This window comes from Macaca nemestrina, chromosome 6, assembly GCF_043159975.1.
Source record: "Macaca nemestrina isolate mMacNem1 chromosome 6, mMacNem.hap1, whole genome shotgun sequence".
Taxonomy (NCBI): Eukaryota; Metazoa; Chordata; class Mammalia; order Primates; family Cercopithecidae; genus Macaca; species Macaca nemestrina.
In genome coordinates this window covers 147699666-147723847 of record NC_092130.1, presented here as the reverse complement: position 1 = coordinate 147723847, position 24182 = coordinate 147699666, and the positions used below count along the sequence as shown (strand labels likewise).

General features: G+C 38.9%; 1 protein-coding gene across 19 annotated transcripts in view; it reads right to left on the bottom strand.

Moving 5' to 3' along the window:
* LOC105473041 (uncharacterized) overlaps positions 1–24182 on the bottom strand; it is a 419449-nt gene that overhangs the window by 86019 nt on the left and 309248 nt on the right. The window contains exon 10 of one of the 19 annotated variants that reach the window (XR_011625095.1): positions 16042–16734. The exons of the other annotated variants lie outside the window; for them this stretch is intronic. The gene's annotated coding sequence lies outside the window, so the exon portion shown is untranslated. Of the gene's footprint in view, positions 1–16041; positions 16735–24182 lie in introns of those variants that run through there. 19 annotated transcript variants of the gene reach the window in all.

Below are 24182 nucleotides of genomic sequence, written 5' to 3'. Positions count from 1 at the left end.
GTTTTCAAGTTTGTGTGCGTAGAGGTGTTTGTAATAGTCTCTGAGGGTTTTTTAAAAAACTATTTCTGTGGAGTCCATGGTAATATCCCCTTTGCTGTTTCTATTTATGTGTATTTGGTTCCCTTTGTGGGTGACCTGTCCCTTCTCTCTAGCTGTGTTTAATATGTTTCTTCCACATTGACCTTGGAGCATTTGATGACTATGTATCTTTAGAATGGTAACCTTGTGTAATATCTCACAGGGGTCCTCTGAATTTTCTGAATTTGAATGTCAAGTTCACTAGTGAGGCTGGGAAAATTTTCTTTGACAGTATACCCAACTGTGTTTTCCAAGTTGTTTGTTTTCTCTCTCTCTTTTTCAGGGATGCCAATGAGTCATATGTTTGGTCTCCTTAAATAATCCAGTAAGTCTTGAAGGTTTTGTTCACCCTTTTTTACAGTTTTGTTGTTTTTGTGTGACTGAGTTGATTCAAAAAAACCAGTCTTCAAGCTCTGAGATTCTTCCCTCAGTTTGGTGTATTATGCTGTTAATACTTCCAATTGTATTATGAGATTCTTGTAGTGAGTTTTTCATTTCTATCAGATCAGTTTGGTTCTTCTTTAAATTAGCTATTTAGTCTTTCAGCTCTTGTATTGTTTCACTGGGTTCCTTAGATTCCTTGAATTGGGTTTCAACTTTCTCCCAAATCTCAATCTTCATCCAGATTCTGAATTCTATGCCTGTCATTCTAGTCATTTCAGTATGTTTTAGAGCCATTGCTGGGGAGCTAATGCAGTCATTTGGAGGTTGGAAAACACTCTAGCTTCTTGAGTTGCCAGAGTTCTTCACTCATTCTTTCTCATCTGTGTGGCTGATGTTCCTTTTATCTTTGAAGTTGCTGTCCTTTGGATGGGGATTTTTCATTTTATATTCTTGGATGCTTTTGAAGTTTGACTATGGCATAAGCTGGCTTCAGTGAACTGGTTTTGTTTCTGGATGATTTCAGGGTGCCACGTCTCAGCTCAGCACTCCTGGGCTATGTGGTGTAACCCTGCGGGGGGGCGGGACCAGGCCCATGGCTTTGTTCTTGGTCCCTTGAGGTTGAGTACCTGTAGTGCTGGGAGAGCTGAGGTGATCCCAGGATGCGGGCCACAACACTCAGATGTGGAGGGCTGGCAAAAGTACTCTGACAGGACTTTGGCAGTGTGGTGTGTCTTTGAGCATGTGCATGCCAGCAGCATCATGGTGGCAGTGCTGTGAGGTCTGTGCATGCATGCCTGCTGGTGAGGCACTGACATGATGGGGTTTGCATGTGCACAGGTGTGTGTGCCAGTGGTGGCAGTGTGGTGGGGTCTGCACGTGCACCAGCTTGGGCAGGACTGTCAGGTCCATGGATTCATACATGTCAGCAAAACGGTGATGGAAGGCCATGCATGAGTGTGTGCTGGCAAAGACATGCGGGCAGGCTATGGGTGGGTATGTGCCCACAGTGGCCCATCTGCAGAAGTTCTGTGATACTTAGGCATGGTCTACCTGTGAAGAAGCTACAGTGGTAGCTGCTGGGAAGTGCCTTAGTTGGTTATCTCTGGCCGTGCTGCAAGTAGGTGCAACCAGGCAGGGATCCTGTGTCAGAGATTCTGGGAAAGACTGGCAGACAGCAGGGTGCTCAGATCAGACTGGCCCCTCTCACTGGCAGGACAGCCCTGTTCTGTCCAGGTCTGACAGTCAACAAAGGCTGAAGCCACCTAGAGGAGCATGGTGAGCCTTGGGAGATGGGCATCCTTGGCTGTGCTCCACTGCAACTATTTCCATGCCAAACTCTCTGGGCTCCACACAGCCTGGAGTTCTGTCCCCGCCAACTCTCCAAGAAACTCTCCCTGTCAGCTCAAATGTCTGTGGTGGTTGTTGGGGGTCCTGCAGCTAGGATTCAGGAGTTCCAAGGTGAGAGTGGGCCATTCCACACTTATTTAACTCATCCCTTTCCTAGGAGCTGCTTGGAGCCAGGAATGAGTCCTGGTGCTCAGCAACCTTGTGCAGGGTTCCCAGCTTCCTCCTGCTTCAGTTCACAGTTGGTGTCCTCACTCCATACACTGTCAATGTCTTCCTTCCAAAGATTGTTCAGATTGTGCCAGTCTTCTTAATGATCTGGTCTCTAAGTGGGAGAAGCGCTTCCTGGCTGCATTTAGTTGGCCATCTTGGCTCTTCTCTCTTAAACAATATATTTTGAAGTCAGGCAATGAGATGCCTCCAGCTTTGTTCTTTTAACTCAGGATTACTTTGGCTATTCAGGCTTTCTTTTGGTTTTATATAAATTCTAATGCTTTTCCCTAATTCTATGAAAAATGACATTGGGAGCTTGATAAGGATAGTGTTGAATTTGTAGATTGCTTTGGGCAGTATGGCCATTTAAACAATATTGATTCTTCCAATCCATAAGCATGGAATGTTTTTCTATTTGTTTATGTTAGCCATGATTTCTTTCAGCAGTGTTTGGCAGTTTTATTTGTAGAGTTTTTTAAATCTCCTTTGTTACATGTATTCCTAGATATTTTATTTTCTTCTGCAATTGTAAACAAGATTGTGTTCTTGATTTGGCTCTCACTTTGAACGCTATTAATGTATGGAAATGCTGCTGATTTTTGTACATTGATTTTGGATCCTGAAACTTTACTGAAGTTTTTTTTATCAGTTCTGTGAGCCTTTAGGCAGAATCTTTGGGGTTTTCTAGATATGGAATAATATCCTCAGAGAAGGGAGACAGTTTGGTTTCTTCTTTTTCTATTTGGATGCTTTTAATCTCTTTCTCTTACCTGATAGGTCTGGCGAGGACTTCCAGCACTATGTCGAATAGAAGTGGTGAGAGTTGGCACTTTGTCTTGTTGCAGTTCTCAAGGGCAATACTTCTAGCTTTTGCCCATTCCATATGATGTTGACTCTAGTTTGTCATAGATGGCTCTTATTATTTTGAGGTATGTTCCTTTTTTTTTTTTTTTTTTTTTTTTTTTTTTGAGATGGAGTCTCACTCTGTCACCCAGGCTGGAGTGCAGTGGCATGATCTCAGCTCACTACCACCTCTCCCTCCCAGGTCCAAGCAATTCTCCTGTCTCAGCCTCCCAAGTAGCTAGAATTACAACACATACCACCACGTCCAGCTAATTTTTGTATTTTTAGTATAGACGAGGTTTCACCATGTTGGCCAGGCTGGCCTCAAACTTCTGACCTCAAGTGATCTGCCTGCCTTGGCCTCCCCAAATGGTAGGATTACAGGTGTGAGTCACTGCCCCCAGCCTGTTTCTTTATTGACTAGTTTAATGAGGGTTTTTTTTTTTAACATGAAAGAATGTTGTGTTGAAGGCTTTTTTCTGTATCTATTGAGATTACCATATGGTTTTTGTTTATGATTATGTTTATATGGTGAATAATATTTATTGATTTGCATACATTGAACCAGCCTTGCATCCCAGGAATGAAGCTTAATTGATCACGGTGAATTTGCTTTTTGATATATTGCTGGATTCCGCTTGCTAGTATTTCGTTGAAGATTTTTGCATCTATATTCATCAGGGATATTGGCCTGCAGTTTTCTTCCTTTTTTGCTGAGACAGGGTCTCATTCTATCACCTAGCCTGAAGTACAGTGGTGCAATCATAGCTCACCGAGGTCCCTACCTCCCAGGCTCGAGTGATCCTCTCACCTCAGCCTCCCAAGTAGCTGCAACCACAAGCATGTGCCACCATGCATGGTTAATTTTTTAATTAAGTGTAAAGACAGAGTCTCCCTGTGTTGCTCAGGCTGGTCTCAAACTCCTGGGCTCAAGCAATCCTCCCACCTGAGCCTCTATTTTCTTTATTCATTGTGTTTTTGCCAGGTTTTGGTATCAGGGTAATGCTGGCTCCATAGAATGAGTTAGGGAGGAATCCCTCCTCCTCAAATTTTTTGGAATAGTTTCAGTAGAATTGGTACCAGCTTTTCTTTGTATGTCTGGTAGAATTCGACTGTGAATCCAACTGGTGTGGGCCTGTTTTGGTTGGTAGGTTTCTTCATGCTGATTCAACTTTGCAACTTGATATTGGTCTTTTCAGAGTTTCAGCTTCTTCCTGATTCGATCTTGGAAGGTTGTGTCTTTCCAGAAATTTATCCATTTCCTCTGGATATTCTAGTTTGTGTGTACAGAAGTGGTAATGATAGTCTCTGAAGATCTTTGTATTCCTGCAAAATCAGTTGTATCATCACCTTTGTTGTTTCTGGTTGTGCTTATTTGGATCTTCTCTTTTTTTGTTCTGTGTTAATCTAGCTGTCAGTTTACCCATCTTGTTTATCCTTTCAAGGAACCTATTTTTTTCTTTCATCAGTTCCTTGTATGGATTTTGGGGGTCTGAATTTCACTCAGTTCTGCTTTGATTTTATTTATTTCTGTTCTCCTAGTAGCTTTATGGTTACTTTGTTCTTGTTTTCTAGTTCCACTAGGTTTGATGTTAAATCATTGATTTGGGATCTAACTTTTTGAGGTAGGCATTTAGCACTATAAACTTTCCTCTTAAACACTATTTATGCTGCATCCCAGAGATTTTGTTATAATGTGTCTGTTTTCATTTATTTGATTTTTGCCTTAATTTAATTGTTTAATCAAAAGTAATTCAGGAGCAGTTTAATGTCTATATAATTGTGTGGTTTTGGGAGATCTTCTTGGTAATGATTTCCTTTTTTCTTTTTCTTTTTCTTTTTTTTTTTTTTTTGAGATGGAATTTCACTCTTGTTGCCCAGGCTAGAGTGCAATGGCACGATCTCAGCTCACCACAACCTCTGCCTCCTGGGTTCAAGTGATTCTCCTGCCTCAGCCTCCCGAGTAGCTGGAATTACAGGTATGCACCACCATGCCCAGCTAATTTTTTTGTATTTTTAGTAGAGATGGGGTTTCTCCACGTTGGTCAGGCTGGTCTCGAACTCCCACCTCAGGCGATCCGCCCACTTTGGCCTCCCAAAGTGCTGGGATTATAGGTGTGAGTCACTGCGTCTGGACGGTAATGATTTCTACTTTTATTCCACAGTGGTCTGAGAGTGGTGTTGGTATGATTTTGATTTTTTAAAATTTATTGAGACATGCTTTATGGTCAAGTATGTGGTTGATTTTGGTGTATGTTCTGTGTGCAGATGAGAAGAATGCATATTCTGTGGTTGATGAGTGGAATATTCTATAGATGTCTATTAGGTCCAGTCGGCCAAGTATCAAATTCAAGTCCAGAATTTCTTTGTTAGTTTTCTGCCTTGACGACTTGTCTAACATTGTCAGTGGAGTGTTGAAGGTACCTCACAATTATTGTGTGACTAGGTCTTTTTGTAGGCTGAGAAGTAGATGTTTTATGAATTGGGTGCTCTAATGTTGGATGCATATATGTTTAGGATAATTAAGTCTTATTGAAGTGAACGCTATCATTATTCAATGCCCATTTTGTCCTTTTTATCATTTTCATTTTAAAGTATGTTTTATCTAATATAAGAATAGTGACATCTGCTCTTTTTTGTTTTTCATTTGCATGACAGGTCTTTCTCCAACCTTTACTTTGAGACTGTGGGTGATTTTATGTGTGAGATGGTCTATTAAAGATAGCAGATGGATAGGTCTTTTTAAAAATTTTATCTCACTTGCAATTCTGTACCTCTTGAGTAGGGCATTTAGACCACTTACATCCAAGATTGATGATGATAAATGAGGTGTTCATGTTTTTATAAAGTTGTTAGCTGGTTGTTTTGTATCTTCTATTGTGTCATTGCTTTGTAGGGTCTGTGGGCTATGTACTTAGGTGTGTTTCTGTGGTAGCCGATATCATTCTTTTGTTTCCATGTTTAGAACTCCCATAAGGATCTCCTGTAAGGCTGGTCTAGTGCTAATGAATTCACTTAGTGCTTGCTTGTCTGAAAAAGATTTTATTTCTCCTTCACTTCTGAAGCTTAGTTTGATGGGATATGAAATTCTTAGTTGCAATTTTTTTTTCTTTAAGATTGCCAAAAATAGGCCCTCAATCTCTCCTGGTTTGTAAGGTTTCTGCTGAGAAATCTGCTGTTAGACTGATAGGGTTCCCTTTGTGATCTGGTCTATTTCTCTAGCCACCTTTAAGATTTTTTTCTTTCACATTGACCTTGACAGTCTGTGACTATATGTCTTGTTGATGTACATTTTATGTAGTATCATTCAGGTGTTCTCTGGATTTCCAGTATCTGCATGTCTACCTCTTAGCAAGATTAGGGAAATTTTCTGGAATTATCCTCTCAAATATGTTTTCCAGGTTGTTTTATTTTTATTCTTCTCTCTCAGGAATGCCGAAAATTTGTAGGTTTGGTTGCTTTACATATCCCATATTTTTCAAAGGTTTTGCTCAGTTTTCTTAACTCTTTTTTCTTTATTTTTGTCTGTTTGAGTTAGTCTGAAGGACCAGTCTTTAAGCTCTGGAATTCTTTCTTCTACTTGTTCCAGTCTACTGACAAAGCTTTCAATCGTATTTTGCAATTCCTTAAATGAGCTTTTTCAAATCCAGGAGTGTGATTGATTTGTTTTTAAGATGTTTATTTCTTCTTTCTTTTCCTGGGTTGATTTAGAAGTTTCTTTGTGTTGACTTTCAGCCTTGTCTTGGATCCCACTAAGCTTTTTTTAAATCCATGTTTTGAATTCCTGATTTGTAATTTCTGAATTTCCATTTTGGTTAGGAACCATTGCTGGAGAGCTATTGTGATCCTTTGGTGGTGTCACTGCATTCAGATTTTTCATGGTTTCAGAATTCTTGTGCTGGTTCCTTCTCATCTGGAGATGCTAGAAATTCTACTTTTTGTAATTATTTTCATGTGGGAAGGATTTTTTTCTTTCTCTTTTATTCCCTATAATATTATTGTTTTCTTTTTTTTTTTTTCTTTTCCTTTCCCTTCCCCCTGCCTCTATAGTGTGTGACTGTGAAGAATGTTGGGAAGAATATTCTGGGTTTTTTTTTTTTCTATAGCTCTAAGAAATCGTTTCATCAGGCTTTATATTGTGCAGTGCTGTTTGACCTACAAGCCAGTAAATGGCTCTTACGGGTAAAAAGCCAGCTGCAGCCAATGTGACTGGGTATATACTTTATCCTTGTTTCTAGGAGAAGCTCTCTGTTGCTTTAAGCAATGGGCTGATCTGTGGAGTACACAGTGTTCTCATGTCAAGATGAGTCACAGGAGGAGGCTCTCAGTACCCTCTCATGTACTGTAGCTTCACTCTTACCAAACAGCTCTCTGCTCAGTGCTGGGGAGGTATGGGACAAGATGGGTGGGGCCAGACCATGCATGCCCACCTACAGTTTCCCCAATAACTGGCACAAGCACCAACACTGAATGAGAATCAAGTGGGTGGCCACCAAGTGCCCCAAGGAGTGCCTAGGTATGGAGCTGGGAAACATACTCTAAACTCCTAATCCAGGAGAGTGGGTACTTAGACGCCTAGAGATCTACCTGGGCACAGAGCATATAGGGCTCTGCTGAACCATAATCTCTGCTAAGAGAGAGTAGGGTGGCTCAGACTGCTGATTTAGGTGAGTGAGTGTTCAGAATGCCTGGAGATCTGCCTGGCTGAGGAGTGTATAGGGCCCAAGTGCACCACAATCTATGCACAGAGAGGGTTAGGTGGTTTTGGCTTCTAATACAGGGAAATGGGTAATCTGATTGCCTGGAAGTCTGCCTGGATGTGGAGCAGAGTCGGCCCACTGCATTATGATCTATGCACGAGAAGGGTGGGGTGGCTCAGAGTGCTAGTTCATGTGAGCAGGTGCTTCAAATGCCTGGAGATCTTTCTAGGGGTGGAGCAGAGAAGGACCCACTGCACCATGATCTCAAGGTAGCAGGCTGGGGCACCCAACAATAACACACACAGACTGGTTCACCAAGCTGGCCCTGGCTACAAGTCTCATCATTCAGGAGAAACTGTAGCTGTAGAAGCTGTCCTCCTGCCCCAGGCTTGCAATGGCAGAGAGCACAATTCCAATGCCTACTGCTGAGGCACTTTCCAGAATTCTGGCTGTGAAAGCCACTACCCTGCTCCAGAGCAAGCACTCTAATCTTTGGCCTGAGACTCAAATGCCTGTGCGGACCCACTGCCAAGTTGCCAAGGAATGACTGACTTTGTAATCATCCAGATGAAAAATCTCATCCTGCTCTTGGTCCCAGATTTGGGAAAATGCCTGCAGCATTTCCCAGTATATTTCCCTTTCAGTGCCTTCAAATCTCTCCTTATCTTGGCTCCAAAGTTTAGGAGAAACAAAATGATTTCCTTCTGGCCTGAATTGCTCAGATTTCCCTTGGAAAGATGAGTCACAGGAGGAGGCTCTCTGTACCCTCTCATGTACTGTAGCTTCACTCTTACCAAACAGATGCCATCATGGGGGCTGTTTGCTCATGTTCTTCTCCCCAGGATCTGGGGTGTCCTTCATGAGTCTGGTGGATTCCCATTTACCTTCTGAATTAAAGTTCATAGAGTTAATCTTTATTCATTGTCTTGCAATTTCCAAGTGGCTGAGGCATGCTGAAAACCTCTAATCCACAATCTTGGAAAAAATTGTTTTTGAACCTTTTGAATTATTTTTTAGTCTCTAATTCATTTATTTCTGCACTGAGCTTTATTATTTCCTTCCTTCTAGCAGTTTTTGGTTTAGTTGTTCTTGTTTCTCTAGTTCCTTGTGGTAAATCATTAGATCATTTTAAATATTTCTCTCTTTTCTGATGTAGGTATTTATTGTTACAAACATTCCTCTTAGAGCTGTCTTTCTTGCGTTGTATATGTTTTGTCAGAATATGCTTTCATTCTTGTTAGTTTCACAAATTTTAAAGTATTTTTCTGTATTAGTCCATTCTCGCATTGCTATAGAGAACTGAGACTGGATAAGTTATAAAGAAAAGAGTTTTAATTGACTCACAGTTTCACAGGGTGTACAGGAAGCATGACTGGGAAGGCCTCAGGAAACTTACAATCATGGCAGAACGTGAAGAGGGAGCAGTCATGTCTTACATGGTCAGAGAAGGAGAAAGAGAGAGCAAAGAAGGAAGTGCTACACACGTTTAAATAACTAGATCTCATGATAACTCACTATCACAAGAACAGCAAGATAGAAGTCTGCCTCCATGGTTTAATCACCTCTCACCAGGCCCCTCGTCCAACACTAGGGATTGGATTATAATATGACATGAGATTTGGGTGGCAACAAAGAGTCAAACCTTATCATTCTCTTAATTTCTTCATTGACCCATTAGTTATTTAGGAGCATGCCATATAATTTTCATGTATTTGGAATGTTTTCAAAGCTTTTCTTATTGTTGATTTCAAGTTTTATAGAATTGTCAAAAAAATTTGATATGATTTCTATCTTCCTATATTTTTTAAGACCTGTTTTGTGGTCTAATATATAATATATCCAAGAGAATATTCCATTTGCCATTGAGGGCAATGTGCTTTCTGCAGCTGTTGGATGGAATGTTCTGTAATGTCTGCACATTCCATTTGATCAATCATGTAGTTTAAGCCCAATGTTTCTTTGTTGAATTCTGTCTAGATGACCTATCCATTGTTGAAAGTGGGGTGGTGATGTACCCTACTTTTATTTTATTGCCATCTATGTCTCCCTTTAGATCTAATAATATTTGCTTTATGCATTTGGGTGCTGATATGGTTTGGGTCTGTGTCCCCACTGAAATCTCATGTCAAATTGTAATCCCCAGTGTTGGAGGTGGGGGCTGGTGGGAGATGATTGGATCATGGGAGCAGATTTCTCACGAATAGTTTAACACCATTCTTTTGGTGCTGTTCTCGTGACAGTGAGTGAGTTCTTGTGAAATCTGATTGTTTAAACATGTATAGCACCTCTCCCCTTGTTTGCTCTCTCTTGCTCCTGCTCCTGCCTTGTAAGAAGGCCTGCTCTCACTTTGCCTTCTGCCATGAATATAAGCTTCCTGAGGCCTCCCCAGAAGTAGATGCCACCACGTTTCCTGTAGAGCCTGCAGAACCATAAGTCAATTAAACCTCTTTTCTTATAAATTACCCAGTTTCAGGTATTTCTTTATAGCAATGTGAGAATGGCCTAGTATAGAAAATTGGCACCAGGAACTGGGTATTGCTATAAATATACCTGAAAATGTGGAAACAGCTTTGGAATTGGGTAACAGGCAAAGGTCAGGAGAGTGTGGAGGGCTTATAACTAAAAAGGAAGATGGAGAAAAGTTTAAAATTTCCTAGAGACTAGTTAAATGATTGTGACCAAAATGCTGATAGTGAGATGGACAATGAAATCCAGGCTGAGGAGGTCTCAGATGAAAATGAGAAACTTATTGGGAACTGGAGCAAAGGTCACTGTGGTTATGCCTTAGCAAAAAATGTGGCTGCATTGTGTCCCTGAACTAGGGATCTGTGGAACTTTGAACTTGAGAATGATGATATAGGGCATGTGGCAGAAGAAATTTCTAAGCAGCTGGGTGGTCAAGATATTGCCTGACTGCTTAGAACAGGCTATGCTCATATGCATGAGAAAATAAATTACCTAAAGTTAGAATTTATATTTAAGGGGGAAGCAGAGCATAAACGCTGGAAAGATTGCAGCCTGGCTACATTGTAGAATATAAAAGCCCATTTTCAGGAAAGGAATTCAAGCCGGCTGAAGATATCTGCATAACTACAAAGCAGGCAAGTGCTGATAGCCAAGACAATAGGGAAAAAAACCTCAAAGGCTTTTCAGAGAACTCCGCAGCAGCCCCTCCCCTTACAGTCCTGGAGGCCTAGGAGGACAGAATGATTTCATTGGGCAGGTCCAGGGCCCTGTGGCCCTGCACAGCCTTGGAGCACTGCTTCCTTTATCCCAGCCACTCCAGCTCCAGCCATGGCTCAAAGGGGCCCAGATACCTCAGGCTATAGCTCCAGAGGTTGCAAGCCATCAGCCTTGACAGCTTCCATGTGTTATTAAGCCTGTAGTTGTGCAGAGTGCAACAGTTGAGGCTTGGGAGCCTTTGTACCAGAGTGGTACAAAGGGGGAAATGTAAGGCTGGAGTCCCCACACAGAGTCCCCACTGAGGCACTGGCCTAGTAAAGCTATGAGAAGAAGGTCACCATCCTGCAGACCCCAGAATGGTAGATCCACTGACAGCTTGCTCCCCGTGCCTGGAAAAGCCACAGGCACTCAATGCCAGCCCATGAGAGCAGTCACAGGGGCTGAATCCTGCAATATTGCAGGGGTGGAGCTGTTCAAGGCATTTAGAGCCCACTCCATGCATCAGTGTGCCCTGAATGTGGGACACGGAGTCAAAGGAGATTATTTTGAAGCATTAAGATTTAATTGCTGCCCTGCTGAGTTTTGGACTTGCATGGGGACTGTAGCCCCTTTCTTTTGGCTAATTTCTCCCTTTTTGAAAGGGAGTATTTACCCAAGGTCTATATCTTCATTGTATCTTGAAAGTAACTAACTTGTTTTTGATAGGCTCATAGGTAAAAGGGACTAGCCTGGTCTCAGATGAGTCTTGAAACTTTTGAGTGATGCTGGAAGGAGTTAAACATTGGCAGACTGTTGAGAAGTCATTATTGTATTTTGAAATGTGAGAAGAACATGAGATTTGGGAGGGGTCAGGGCAGGATCATATGGTTTGGATCTACGTCCCCACCCAAATCTCATGTCAAATTATAATCTTCAATGCTGGAGGTGGGGCCTGGTGGGAGATTATTGGATCGTAGAAATGAATTTCTCATGAATGGTTTAACAACATCCCTTTCGCGCTGTTCTTGTGATAGTGAGTGAGTTCTCACAGGATCTGTTTATTGACATGTGTGTAGCACCTCCCTCTCATTGTCTCTCTCTTGCTCCTGCTCCCACCATGTAAGATGACCTGTTCCCACTTTGCCTTCTACCATGAGTATAAGCTCCCTGAGGCCTCCCCAGAAGCAGATGTCACCAGGCCTCCTGTAAAGCCTACAAACCATAGCCAAATAAGCCTGTTTTCTTATAAATTACCCAGTCTCAGGTATTTCTTTATAGCTATGCAAGAACAGCCTAATACAGGTGCTCTGATGTTTGGTGCATATATATTTATAATTTTTATATATCCTTTGTTGAATTGATCTCTTTATCATTTTATAATGACCTTCTTTGTATCTTTTCAGTTTTTGACTTAAAGTCTGTTTTATCTGACAAAGGTATGGCTACTCCTGCTCACTTCTGATGTCTGTTTGAAATAAATATCTTTTTCATCCCATCATTTTAGCCTGTTTGTCTTTAACAGTGGGTTGAGTCTCCTGTAGGCAGCATGTAGTTTGTTTTTTCCCATTTAGCCATTCTATATCTTTTAATTGAATAATTTAATGCATTTTTTTTGAGGTTAATATTGATAGGTAAAGACTTGACTTACTACTGCCATTTTGTTAATTGTTTTCTAGATATTTTGCAGAATTTTTGTTCCTTTCTCACTCGTTTACCTCTTTGGTTTGGTGGTTTCCTGTGGTGCTAAACTTTGTTTTCTTTGTGTATCAGTTATAATTTTTTTCTTTTTCTTTTCCTTTAAGTTACAGGGTACCTATGCAGGATGTGCACATTTGTTACACAGGTAAATATGGTTTGCTGCACCTATCAATCCATCACCTAGATATTAAGCCCAGCATGCACTAACTATTTTTCCTGATACTCTCCCTCCCCCCACCCCATACAACAGGCCCCAGTGTGTGTCATTCTTCTCTCTGTGTCCATGTGTTTTCATTGTTCAGCTCCCACTTGTAAGTGAGAATATACAGTGGTTGGTTTTCTGTTCCTGCACTAGTTTGCTGAGGATAATGGCTTCCAGCTCCATCCATGTCCCTGAAAAGGACAAGATCTCATTCCTTTTTATAGCTACATAGTATTCCATGGTGAATACGTACCACATTTTCTTTATCCAGTCTATCACTGATGGGCATTTGGGTTGATTTCATGTCTTTGCTATTGTGAATAGTGCTGCAATGAACATGGATGTGCATGTATCTTTGTAACAGAATGATTTATCTTCCTCTGGGCATATACCCAGTAATGGGATTGTTGAGTCAACTGGTATTCCTGGTTCTAGGTCTTTGAGAAATTGCCACACTGTCTTCCACAAGGGTTGAATTCATTTACATTTGCACCAACAATGTAAAAGCATTCTTATTTCTCTACAGCCTTCCCAGCATCTGTTGTTTCCTGACTTTTTAATAATTGCCATTCTGACTGGTGTAAGACGGTATCATTGTGGTTTTGGTTTGCATTTCTCTAATGATCAGTGATTTTGAGCTTTTCTTTCATATGTTTGTTGGTCACATAAATGTCTTCTTTTGAGAAGTGTCTGTTAATGTCCATTGCCCAGTTTTTAATGTTTTTTTTTTTCTTGTAAATTTGTTTAAGTTCCTTGTAGGCCCTGGATATTAGACCTTTGTCAGATGGATAGATGCAAAAATGTTCTCCCATTCTGTAGGTTGTCTGTTCACTCTGATGACAGTTTCTCTTGCTGTGCAGAAGCTCTTCAGTTTAATTAGATCCCATTTGTCAATTTTTGTTTTTGTTACAATTGCTTTTGGTGTCTTTGTTATAAATATTTGCCCATTCCTGTGTACTGAGTGATATTGCCTAGGTTTTTTAAATAGCGTTTTTATAGTTTGGGGTTTTACATTTAAGTCTTTAATCCATATTGAGTTGATTTTTTATATGGTGTAAGGATAGGTCCAGTTTCAATTTTCTGCACATAGCTAGCCAGTTATCTCAGCACCATTTTTTAAATAAGGTGTGTGTGTGTGTGCGTGTGTGTGTGTGTGTGTGTGTGTGTGTGTGTGTATGCACGCCCGTGCATGCTTGGTGGGCATGGTGAACTGGCCAACTGTGTGGCATGGGTGCATGCAGGTGTAGTGGATGGTTGGCTATTAGGTGGCTTCTCTGCTATGCAAGTTGACCTGTTGCTGGGTAGGGAGTGATGAGTATGCTATGTAGTTTTAGACACTGGGGTTTTGGTTGTACCATCAGTCTTAGCCTCCAGACAGTCATTATTGCAACACTGCAGGCACCTGTGTGAATGTGGTGAAATAATGGTGGGACCTTAGGGATGGAGAAAGCCAATGGTTACTGGCCCCCAAGATAGTCTAGACTCTAGCAGTGGATCTGGATTCAGGGTGGTGTCATGCCATAGCAGCTTAAGTCACATGGGTGAGAGGTGTTCAACATAGGTTCCTACTCTGAGGCAATGTAGCCACACAAACTCCTAGCCACTCTCCAGCTTGGATTTGGAGACTGTGAGGACTGGAGGGCTCTCCTGTGGTGGGACTAATGATGTCTGTCATGGCACTAGAGACCACTGGGCATCTATCTCTAGCTGACCTTTTCCCTATAATAAGTATCCTGGACTCTGAAAAGATCCTGACAGTGCAGAAGCTTCCTCTAACCCCTCTCTATGTTGCTATCCTGGGCTTCCCTGCTACACAGGGATTTTATCTCTGGTGATCTTCAGCATGTTTCCTCTGTCACTCTACTTAAAATATAGCTGTTTATTCACTGTTTTTGTTTTGTCCTTTTTTTTGGGGGGGAGAACAAGCATCAGACATCTCTATTCAACTATCTTGCTGACATAATTTTCCATATTAACTTTAGAATTAGTTTATCAGTATCTGCATAATAATGTTCTGGGATTTTGTTTGGGATTGCAGTAAATCTACAGATCAAGTTGGAAAGAACTGGCATCTTGACAATATTAAGTCTTCCTACCCATAAACAGAATCTGTCCATTTATTCAGTTATTTGATTTCATTCATCAGTGGTTTGTAGTTTTCTTCACGTAGATCTTGTACATAGTTTGTTAGTTTTACACCTAAGTATTTTATTTTGGGAGGGTGTTAATGTAAATCATATTGTGTTTTAAATTTCAAATTCCCATTGTTCATTGCTAGTATATAGGAAAGCAATTGACTTTTGTACAGTAACCTTTCCTTGCAACCCTTCTATAATCATAATCACTATTTAGTTCCAGGAGGTTTTTTGTCAATTTTTTTTTTATTTTGTACATAGACAATCATGTCAAAATAAAACAGTAAGTTTTACTTCTTTCTTCCTATCTAGTATAACTTTTGTTTTCTTTTCTTGTCTTATTGTATTAGCTAGGACTTCCAGTACAATGTTCAAGAAAGATAGCAAGAGAGGACATCCTTATCTTTTTCCTAATCTTAAAACACTTCTAGTTTCTCATCAATAAGTATGATGTTAGCTGTAGATTATATATATTTATAGATTATATATAAAATATATATAAAATATTTATATACTTGTGGATTACATATATATTATTTATCAAATTGAAGAAGTTCCCCTCTATTCTGAATTTATTGAGAGTTTTTATCATAAATGGGTATTGGATTTTGTCAAATGCTTTTTCTATCTATTGATATAATTGTAGTGATATTTTTTCCTTGGTCTGTACATTTTATGGATTACATGAATTGATTTTCTAATGTTGAACTAGCCTTGCATATCTGTGACAAATCTCTCTTGGTCCCATTGTATACTTCTTTTAATATGTTGTTGGATTCAATTTGCTAAAATAGTCATGTGTCGCTTAACAATGGGGATACATTCTGAGAAATGCACTGTTAGGCAATTGTGTCATTGCGTAAACATTATAGAGGATACTTACACAAACCTAGATAATGTAGCCTACTACACATGAAGGCTCTATGGTACAGTCTATTGCTCTTAGGCTACAAACTGTTATGACATGTAACTGCCCTATTATAGGCAATAGAAACACAATCGTAAGTATTTATGTATTTAAACATAGAAAAGGTACAGTAAAGGTTAGCATGGCGGCTCACTCCTGTAATCCCAGCACTTTGGGAGGCCAAGGCAGAGAAATCACTTGAGGTCAGGAGTTCAAGACCAGCCTGGCCAACATGGCAAAATCCCATCTCTACTAAAAATACAAAAAATTAGCCAGGTGCTGTGGTGCATGCCTGTAATCCCAGCTACTCAGGAGGCTGAGGCAGGAGAACTGCTTAAACCCAGGAGGTGGAGTCTGCAGTGAGCTGAGATCACGCCACTGTACTCCAGCCTGGATGACAGAGTGAGAATCCATTTCAAAATAAATAAATAAATAAATAAATAAATAAATAAAAAGGTACAGTAAAAACACAATACAAAAGATTTTAAAAAATAGTATACCAGTATAGTGCACTAACTATAAATGAAACTTGTAGAGCTGGAAGTTGCTTTGGCTGAGTGAGTGAGTGAGTGGTGAGTGAATATAAAGGCCTAGGACACTACTGTAGAATTTAAAAACAATGTATGCTTAGGTTACTCTAAACTTATTACAAAATAGTTTTCTTTTTTCATCAATAAATTAACCTTAGCTTACTATAACTGTCACTTTATAAATTTTTAAATTATTGACTTTAATCATTTAATTTTTTTGACTCATAACACCTAGCTTAAAAAGCAAACACATTGTATAGCTGTATAAAAATATTTCTTTCATTATATCCCTATTCTATGCATTTTGTTTTATTAAAATTCTTTTTTTGCTTTTTAATCTTTTTTTGTTAACAACTAACACATCAACACACACATTAGCCTAGGCCTACCTAGGGTCAGGATCATCAATATCACTGTCTTTCACCTCCACATCTTGTCCCACTGGAAGGTCTTCATGGATAATAACATGCATGGAGCTGTCATCTCATATAACAACAATGCTGTCTTCTGGAATGGTTCCTGAAGGATGTGTCTGAAGCTGTTTTACAGTTAACGTTTTTAATATATAAGTAGAAGAACTTTACTCTAAATAATGATAAAAGTATGTAATAAATACATAAACCAGTAATATATCAAGTATTATGTACTGCATATAATTGTACATGCTATGTTTTAGACAACTGGCAGTGCAGCAGGTTAACACCAGGATTACCACAAAGACATGAGTAATGTGTTTTGCTGTGATGTTACAATGTCACTAGGCAATAGGAGTTTTTCAGCTCCATTATAATCTTATGGTACCGCATCATGTATACGGTCTATTGTTGACCAAAACATCACTATGCAGCATGTGACTGTATTTTGTTGAGGATTTGGCATCTATGTTTATAAGAGATATTGGTCTATAGTTTTCTTTTCTTGTAATGTCTTTGACTGGTTTTGGTATTAGGGTGATACTAGCCTCATAGAATGAGTTAGGAACTATTCCCTCTGCTTCCATCTTCTGAGACTGTAGAGCTTTGGTATAATTTCTTTCTTAAATGCTTGGTAGAATTCACCAATGAACCGACCTTGGCCTGGTGCTTTCTGTTTTGGAAGGTTATTAATTATTGAATCTATTTCTTTAGCAGATATAGGCCTAGTCAGATTGCCTATTTCTTCTTGTGCGAGTTTTGGCAAACAGTCTTTTTCAAAAAATTTGTCCAGTTCATCTAGGTTATCAAATCTGTAGGCAAAGAGTTGTTCATAGTATTCCTTTATCATTCTTCTAAAATCTGTAAGATCTGCAGTGATGTTCCTTGTTTCATTTCTGATATTAGTAATTTGTTTCTTCTCTTTTTTATAGTTAGCCTAGTTAGAGATTGATCAATATTATTGGTCTTTGCAAAGAAGCAGCTTTTAGCTTTATTGATTTTCTCTACATATGTCTTATTTTCAATTTGATTAATTTATGCTCTAATGTTTAACTTTTTTCTTCAGCTTACTTTGGATTTGCTCTTCTTTCTCTAGTATCCTAAAGTAGAAGCTTAGATGATTTTATGTATTTTTTCTGATATATGCATTCAATGCTATAAATTTTCCTCTAAACTGTGTTCTCTCTCTTCCCACAAACTATGATTAGTTGTGTTTTCATTTTCATTCAGTACTAAATATTTTGAGATTTCTCTTGAGATTTATTATTTACTTCTGTGTTATTTAGAAATGTGTTGTTTAATCTCCACATATTTGGAAGTTTTCCACTTATCTCTGCTACTGACTTGTAGTTTTATTCTGTTGTGGTCAGAGACCAGACATAGCATGATATCTATTCTTTTAACTTTGTGAAGGTATGTTTAATGGCCCAGAATATGGCCTATCTTGGTGAACGTTCCATGTTAGCTTGCGAATATTGTGTGTTCTGCTGTTGCTGGATGAAATAGTCCATAGATGTCAAATTATATCCAGTTGACTCATAATGTTGGTTTCAACTAAGTTGTTACAATTTTATGCTTGCTGGATTTGTCCATTTCTGAAAGAGGAGCATTGAAGTCTCCAATTTGAATCCATCCATTTCTCCTTGCAGTTCTTCCAGTTTATGCCTTGCATATTTTGATGCTCTGTTGTTAGGCATATACTCATTAAGAATTGTTATGTCTTTTTGGAGAATTGACCTTTTATCACCATGTAATGCCCTTCTTTATCCCTGATAACTTTCCTTGCTTTGAAGTCTGTTCTGTCTGAAATTAATATGTGATTCCTGCTTTTATAAATTAGTGTTAGCAAGGTATCTCTTTCTCTATAGATACACCAAAATCTCACAAATCACCACTGAAGAACTTATTCATACAACCAAATATCACCTGTTCCCCAAAAAGCTATGGAATAAAAAAATTAATATTTACCTTTAATCTATATATTTTTACTTAAGGTGAGTTCCTTGAAAGGATCATATAGTTAAGTCTTGTTTTTAAATCTACTCTGACAATCTCTGTCTTTTAATTGGTTCATTTTGACCATTGATGTTTAAAGTGATTATTGACATAGTTGAATTAATATCTACCATATTTGTTACTGTTTTCTGATTTTTGTTCTTTTCCTTTTTCTTATTTTTGTCTTCCCCTCTTTTTCTGCCTTTTGTGGTTGTCACTGAGCATTTTATATTTTACCTTCACTTATTCCTTCTTCAATGCTTTGTTTCTTTAAGTAGATCTGAGCTTCAGATCTACATATTTTTCTTCACTTTAAAGAACTTAACATTTTTTGTAAGTCATGTCTACTGTCAACACATTTCCTCAATTTTTGTTTGTCTGAGAAAGCTTTTATGTCATCTTCATTTTTGAAGAATTTCACAGGATACAGCATTCTAGGTTGGTGGGTTTTTTGTCTTAAGCTTTAAATATTTCACTCTATTTTCTTTTTGCTTGCATGGTTTCCAAAGAGAAGTCAAATGAAATTGCTATCTTTGTATCTTTATAGGTCACATGTTTCTTTCCCCCTCTGGCTTCTTTCAGGATTTTCATTTATCTTTGAGTTTCTGTAGTTTGAATATGATATACCTAAATGTTTTTTGACAGTTATCTTATTTGTTATTATTTGAACTTTCTGGATTTAAGGTTTGATGTCTGATGTTAATTGGGGTAAGTTATTAATGATTATCATCTCAAATATTCCTTTTGTTCTTTTTTCTCTTTCTTCCCCTTTTCCTATTCCTGTTATGCATACATTACACCATTTGTAGTTGTTCCACAGTTCTTAGATGTTCTGTTCTGTTTTACCAGTCGTTGTTTTTTTGTTTTGTTTTGTTTTGCTTTTCAGTTTTGGAAGTTTCTGTTGATACATCCTCAAGTCATGTCCAGCCTACTAATAAGCTCATCAAAGGCATTCTTCATTTCTCTTACAGTGGTTTTGATCATTAGCATTTCTTTTTTTGCCTTCTTCTTAGGATTACCATCTCTCTGCTTAAATTACCCATCTGTTCTTGCATGATGTCTACTTTACCCATTAGGACCTTTAGGATATTAATCTTAGTTGATTTAAATTCTCTGTCTAGGATTTTTTATGGTATTAGGTCTAACATTTAAGTCTCTAATCCATCTTGAATTAATTTTTGTATAAGGAGTAAGGAAAGGATACAGTTTCAGCTTTCTACTTATGGCTAGCCAATTTTCCCAGCACCATTTATTAAATAGGGAATCCTTTCCCCATTTCTTGTTTCTCTCAGGTTTGTCAAAGATCAGATGGCTGTAGATGTATGGTATTACCTCTGAGGACTCTGTTCTGTTCCATTGGTCTATATCTCTGTTTTGGTACCAGTACCATGCTGTTTTGGTTACTGTAGCCTTGTAGTATAGTTTGAAGTCAGGTAGCGTGATGCCTCCAGCTTTGTTCTTTTGACTTAGGATTGTCTTGGAGATGCGGGCTCTTTTTTGGTTCCATATAAAAATCCTAGAGGAAAACCTAGGTAGTACCATTCAGAACATAGGCATGGGCAAAGACTTCATGTCTAAAACACCAAAAGCAACGGCAGCAAAAGCCAAAATTGACAAATGGGATCTCATTAAACTAAAGAGCTTCTGCACAGCAAAAGAAACTACCATCAGAGTGAACAGGCAACCTACAGATGGGAGAAAATTTTTGCAATCTACTCATCTGACAAAGGGCTAATATCCAGAACCTACAAAGAACTCAAACAAATTTACAAGAAAATAACAAACAACCCCATCAAAAAGTGGGCAAAGGATATGAACAGACATTTCTCAAAAGAAGACATTCATACAGCCAACAGACACATGAAAAAATGCTCATCATCACTGGCCATCAGAGAAATGCAAATCAAAACCACAATGAGATACCATCTCACACCAGTTAGAATGGCGATCATTAAAAAGTCAGGAAACAACAGGTGCTGGAGAGGATGTGGAGAAATAGGAACGCTTTTACACTGTTGGTGGGATTGTAAACTAGTTCAACCATTATGGAAAACAGTATGGCGATTCCTCAAGGATCTAGAACTAGATGTACCATATGACCCAGCCATCCCATTACTGGGTATATACCCAAAGGATTATAAATTATGCTGCTATAAAGACACATGCACACGTATGTTTATTGCAGCACTATTCACAATAGCAAAGACTTGGAATCAACCCAAATGTCCATCAGTGACAGATTGGATTAAGAAAATGTGGCACATATACACCATGGAATACTATGCAGCCATCAAAAAGGATGAGTTTGTGTCCTTTGTAGGGACATGGATGCAGCTGGAAACCATCATTCTTAGCAAACTATCACAAGAACAGAAAACCAAACACCACATGTTCTCACTCATAGGTGGGAACTGAACAATGAGATCACTTGGACTCAGGAAGGGGAACATCACACACAGGGGCCTATCATGGGAGGGGGGAGGGGGGAGGGATTGCATTGGGAGTTATACCTGATGTAAATGATGAGTTGATGGGTGCAGCACACCAACATGGCACAAGTATACATATGTAACAAACCTGCACGTTATGCACATGTACCCTACAACTTAAAGTATAATAATAATAAATAAATTAAAAAAATAAAATAAAATTAAATTAAAAAATAAATAAATTCTCTGTTTAATATTTCTAACATCCCTACCAAGTATGGTTCTTGTGCTTGCTCTGTCTCTTCAAATTGTAGGATTTTTTTTTTCTGCCTTTTAGTATTCTTTGTAATTTTTCTCTTGATAGCTGACATGAGGTATTGGGTAAAAGGTCTGCTGGGAATAGTCCTTCAGTAATGTGGTGGTAAGTTGCGGGAGGAGAGGAAGCATCCTATAGTTCTAAGATTAGGTCTTTGTCTTTTAGTGAGCCTGTTTCTGGACTTTGAATGTCACAGTGTTTCACATTTGTGTTTTTGTACCCCTTAGCTGAGACAGAATGGCTAAAGTGGGCTAGACTTGTATATTTTCCTTCTCTCTTTCTCCAAGTCAGGTAGGATGTGATAAAACCCCAGAAAGTTAGGCTGTGATTAACTAGTTTCTCCTGAGGGCAGGACTTATTAAGAACAGAGTGCTCTGGCATGTTTCAAAATGGTTCCTTTTCCTCTTTCATTGCTGAAAGAATGAGGGAATTTTTCTCCAATATTTACTGTGAGAATCTGGTCAAGCTCCTAGAGGTAAAACAGAAAAGTGGGGGAATCCATATGATTGGACCCACCTGGAGATTTTAATTCTCAGATTTGTCCACTCCCAGACTCCAACAATTTATTACAGCTCATGTTTTCCCACCCTCGCACTGGTTCATGAAAAGGTTTCTGCTTTGGTATGTCATGATTTTCTGTATCCACCTGCCTGTCCCTCCAATTTGAGGGCAGCAATTTGCCTTGGGACCTCACTTCTCTTAAAGATCTAAGAAGAGTTGGTTTTTCAGGTTGTTCAGCCTTTCACTCGTTAGGACTGAGTAGTGACTTGTAAGTTCCTGACATGTGGAATTGGAAACTTAACCGTCTGTTTTGCTCAGAATGTTGAAGATGTTCTGATGCAAAGCATATTTTGTGATAACATTAAAGCTTTTAAGAGTAAACAATTAGCTGGCAAATACAAATGCAGGAAAAACATCAAGGCTATAAATACAGCCATGGGGAAATTCATCTGTTAAGAAATCACACGTGTACTGAGAGAGGAAGACTTTTGAGAGTCTGTGAAAAGAATAGATACTTCAGATTCCATCTTGGGAAATGCTTACGTTTAGAAGTTGGGAGGAGGACAAAGTAGGAGAAAAAAACTGTTGAAGTAAAAGAGAGGCATAGACCATTGCAATATTATGGAAGCTGGAAAAATACAAAGCCTTACTTAAAGAAAGTGATGCTACGTGGATTCAAGCACTACGTCAAAGTCAAAGGGAATGAAAATGCAAAATGACCTGGAAGTTCTTATTATGCCAGAAAGTAAGCAAATTCTTAAAGAAAAATGCAGGTATGTCAAAGTAACACAGAATCCAGTTGAAAGTGACTGTCAGCAATCCAAACTGGGACAATTTGAGCATCAAAATAATGATAGTCATGGTTATAAACCACCAAATAAAACAAGCATCTTTGACTGCATACTGATATAAATTATTGACTGAATGAAAGAGAAGGGGTGTGATGATTAATTTTATGTGCCAATTTGACTAAACCATGAGATGCCCAGATCTTTGTTTAACATTCTGGGTGTGTCTGTGAGGGTATATCTGGATAAGACTACCATTTCAATCAGTAGAATGAGTCAAGAAGATTGCCTTCTCCAGTGTGGGTGGGCCTCACTCAATTTGTTGGAGGCCTGAATAGAATGGAAAAAGCAGAGTAATTCACTTTCTCTGCCTGATTGTCTTTGAGTTGGACACAGATTTTCTGCCTTCAGACTTGAATTTAGACTGGAACTTACATTGTCACTTCTTTTGGTCTTAGGCATTTGGACTCTGACTAAAATTTACCCCATCAGCTCTCCAGATTCTCAGGCCTTCTGGTTTAGACTGGAAGTATACTATGAGCTCTCCTTGTTCTCCAGCTTGCCAACTGCACACTATAGGACTTCTCAGCTTCCATAACTGAATGGGCAAATTCCTTATAGTGAATCTCTTTCTATGTATCTATATCTACATCATTATCTTTGTCTATCTCTCTAAATCGATCTAGATAGATTCTATCTATCTAGATTGGTTCTGTTTCTCTGGAGAACTCAGACTAACTCATGGGGAAGCTTTTTCTTACTATAGAATGCAACTAATAAATACAGATTTGGCAAGAGCCATATTGATGGTTTATATGAATGAATGCTAAGTCTCCTCAGTGAATGCTAAATGAATGCTCAGTGAATGCTAAGGCTGCTGGGTGGAACTTTGCTACAAAAAAAGTATATTAACATGATTTTGGAAAAAAGTATATTAACATGACTTTACAGTACAGAAATCTGGTAGGCACTAATTTGCCTTGTGATCAGGGTTAGCCTCACCGGTAGTGGGACAAATAGACCTGGTGCATACCCATAATCCTGAACTGAGAAAAACACAGCATCACATCTGTAGTCTGACTGCTAGGAAATCATACCCTGAGACTGGTTCCAAGGAAATATGAATATCAGATGAACCCAGGTTGTAGAACACCTTTCAAAATGAAAGGCCTTACTATTTAAAATGGTGCAGAGCATGAAAGCCAGGGGAATAATTAAGGAGCTGTTCTGGGTTGAGGAACCTAAAGAGATATGACAACTAAAAGTGACACATAATCTCTATTGGATGCTGGATCAGAGACACAAGTGGTACTGTTGGAAAAATCTGAATGAGTCTGTGAATTGGATAGTATTATAGTATGACTATTGGTTTCATTGTATGGATGATTTGGTTATGTTGGAGTGTGTTCTTGTTTTTGGAAAACACACTGAAGGATTTAGGGAAGACTGAACAAACGTGGTCTAATGTTAACAGGTGGAGAACCTGAGCAAGGAAGACTTCTTTGTACTGTCATTATATTTTTTCTATCAGAAATTATTTTAAA